Here is a 3,826-nt window from a genome sequence, read left to right on the forward strand (position 1 = left end):
AGTACTTTAAATGATTGAAACATCTTTTACATCTAAAATTAAACAATTACAATGATACTAATACAATTGTATTTGTATCAATTGGTGCTGGGCAGTGTGTCAATATTATATCGATATCATCTTACAAGACTAGATATTGTCTTTAATTTCGGATATTGTTGTCTTTTTCCTGGTTGCTGCATGACAGTAAAATTATGTTATGTTTTAGCTTTTGCCTTTGCTCATTTAGACATCATATCCACATTTCTTATGATAACATATGATCCTTCCTTATGATTGTCGAATCACAGAAAACCTGGGGCAAGTTTGTAGACACGTGCATGGAAACTGTCTGCATCTCTGTGCAAAGTATTATGAAGCTGCCATCTAAAGTATGCTGCTGTGTGCACTAGATTTAATTTAAGGACATTACTAGAATTTTAGGAGATTTCTAGTGTTTCAGGGAATTTCTCTGACTTTACTGTACGTTTCTTTGATTTTAGGACATTGTTAGAATTTAAGGACATCTCCAGGATTTTGGGATGTTTTTATGATGTTTAGGACATTTCTCTGTTATGTGGACTTTTTTTATATATAGGACATTTGTAGGATTCGGGGCATTCCTATATTAGTATATTCGTTAATTTCTAGGATTTAAGCAGTTTGTAGGACTTTCTTTTTAAACCCCCCCACCTCCCGCTTCCCTATTTTTTTTTTTTCTTTAATACAGCTTTACAGCTACAGGGGGGCCAGATTTGGCCAATGGGCCATAATTTCAGTATCACTGCCATAGTGCATAAAAAAGCACAAAATTGAGCTTGTTTATCAAAAAGCTTTTGTAATAATTGAAATGAATTATTACATATTGATTATTTAATAATTAATTTTAATATACAACTTTTTCCTGAAGTCACACTCAAGTTAACACTATTATTTTGAAGGCTACTGCCTGTATTTCCGGTGTTGTCATGGTTATTCCTAACTATCTTGATGGAGCTGCTGCAGGCGCTGGAGTCACCCAGGTCCCTCCTCCCCTCCCCGGTCAAAGATGACATCATCCGTAGTACAAGAAGACTCGTGCAACAGGAGGGATGGGTGTGGATCTCACCAGTGTGACAACAATAAAACATTCACTCCATAAATGAACGGGGACTGTCAGGTGTGTCTGTGTCTTCTGTCCTGAAGTGGACATTGCCTAACCCTGTCTTACAAACAGGCTCGTGAACAAGAACAAATGTTATAATAATATTGTTATTATAATAATAAATGTTTTTTTTGTTCTTGATAAACCGAGTACTTGCAGTGTACTGTAGTTAAGTAGGCTACAGTTCTGCAGTATTGTGCTTTAGCTTACTTTTATGCTTCCTCTCCACAGCCTTTCAGAGGGAATTATTGTCACTAACTTTTGACCTCGAATATTTTACTCACAAAACACTTCTGCCTGTTAGAAACAAGCTGTAGCTGATGTTTATAGGGATTACAGCTATTGCTAGTTTCCAACTCCAGTCCATAGTCTTTTAGTAAAGAAAAAAAAAAATAAAAAAGGATAAGATATCAAGGATACATACATTCAGTAACAGCTATTGTAAAAATAAGACAAAAAGTGAATATTTACATTAAGATACATAGAGGTACAACATACAGTTACAGTAAAAACAACAACAAACAAAAATAATGAAAAAATAAATAAAATAGAATAAAATAAAAAGACAACAATATCAATTTACATACAGTTACAACACACATGATAAATCCTTATAGAAGAGTTAAAAATGCTCACATATCTGATTTTGCTTCAACCAACCTTTAACACTTAATCCTAATCTAAATCTTAATATCTTGTGTTAATTGTATATATATATATATCCCTATATATAATTTATTTATGGTTTTGTGTGGTTATTTTCTATAGAAAAGCCTAATTTACTTAATTTAATAAATATTTTTATTGGGAACTGTATCTCCATTTTGTCACAAGGGGGCGCGTCTTCCCAGTGAGGCGGCCGGTGACGCTGGTATCCGGGAGGCTCGCCGGAAGGAAACGCATCACCTGTTGCCGTTTCATCATTTCTCTGTCCTTTAAAGGTTAGTAACTTGTAAAAACACACACATTAGACAGTTAAATGTTTTGTTATGATGTAAATGCGAGCGTTAATGTATATTCTTTTTGTTGCGAGTGTTACTTTGTTTATGTTGAGGGTCCTAAAAAAACTAGTTAGCACACTATGGTAGCGCAAGCTAGCTTAATTTGCGATGCGTGATGTTTGTGTTGAACTTGATGTTAGTTGAATGATGTGAGAATATCTCTTACAGGACCATTTCATGTGTTTGTTAATGTGTTTTTTGAAGTTTGGTAGCTTGATAAAACCTCTTGCTAACTGGTGTCTCCTTATGGGATTTCCTATTATATTTTGTTAGCATTATGCTAAGCGTGAAGCCAATCTAATGCCAATCCAACTGGAAACATCTTTGGATATATAAGTGCAGTAATTTCAGCTAAAAGCTGTGACCAGTGATACTCAACTTAGGGCCCGCGGACCAACTCTGGGCCCTGATAGGGCCTTGGGTGGCCACCCCAACCAATTTTTAAGTCACAATAAAAATAAAATGATTCACATTGGGAATTGTTTTTGTACTTTTTGCATACTTAAGGTGCCAGAGTGTATTCAACAGCATCAGATGGTTTATGGAAAAAAGCACCAGTGGAGAATCCCTCACCCTCACCCCCCGACAGAAGTCATAGCTAAGCCATAATTTCCTAAAGCGTCCTAAAATCCAAGTAATGTGCTGAGATCCTAGAAATGTCCTAAATCAGAGAAATGTTCTAAAATCCCCCAAAAGTCCTGAAATCCTTTAAATGTCCAAAAAAATGTCCTTGAATCTTAGAAACATCCTAAAATCCTAGAAATGTCCTAAAATCCTAAAAACATGTATGGGGCTGCAGTGACTGGCCCCAGGCCTCCTGTCATTTTGCAAAAATGGTCCCCAAGCAAAGCAAGTGTAGTTTCCGTGACCTTACTGTTGACGAAAGATATTTGGAGATATTGTATTTACTTTCATGTTCAAGAACTGTAGAACATTTTTTTATTACAGCACCAGAGTTTTCATGTGTTGGGTAATGGTAATTGTGAGCTGGCAATAGGTTTATGGAGAAATTTGTGAAATGGAAAATATGGTTGAAGGACAAATATGTGTAGAAATTAACAATGCAACAGTACTTGTTATGCAGCACCACTACCCTTCCAAGTCCCAGTGAAGTCTTTCAGATATTTGTTATGGGAGTTTTATAAAAGTTTGTTAACACAAAGCCTAAAAGACCCTGAACTAGCAGCGTCCTACTATGTAGAAAAATATACTCTACATTGCTTTGCCTGAGAATAAATTATATATATATATATATATATATATATATATATATATATATATATATATATATATATTTCATTATTATTATTATTTAACCATATTTTTAAATTCAGTTAAAATTTTAACGTGAAACAAAAATTTATTGTCATTTATGTATTTTGTCATACTCATTAAAAGTTTTGGACAATTTGTGGCAAAGTGAGGGATTACCACTTTGATACTTATCGAACATGTGAGAAGTTGTTGGAAATTAATTATGCCTTTAAATAACTCAATACCACCAACTCACAATGACTTTTATGCCGTGACTCAGCACAGGAAAAAGTGATTATTCATTAGCTAAACTTTCCTCTTAGTCAAACATAGCAATTATCAGTGACAGGCTCTCTGAACTATTTTGACTCATTAGTCGGCCACACGGAAGGTTAATTTCCTTTTGAGTATGATGTGGGACTGAGTAAACAAACAAGTTCAAAGCAAA

The sequence above is a fragment of the Plectropomus leopardus genome, chromosome 2 (assembly GCF_026936395.1).
Source record: "Plectropomus leopardus strain MGB_pleo_1.0 chromosome 2, ASM2693639v1, whole genome shotgun sequence".
NCBI classification, from domain to species: domain Eukaryota; kingdom Metazoa; phylum Chordata; class Actinopteri; order Perciformes; family Serranidae; genus Plectropomus; species Plectropomus leopardus.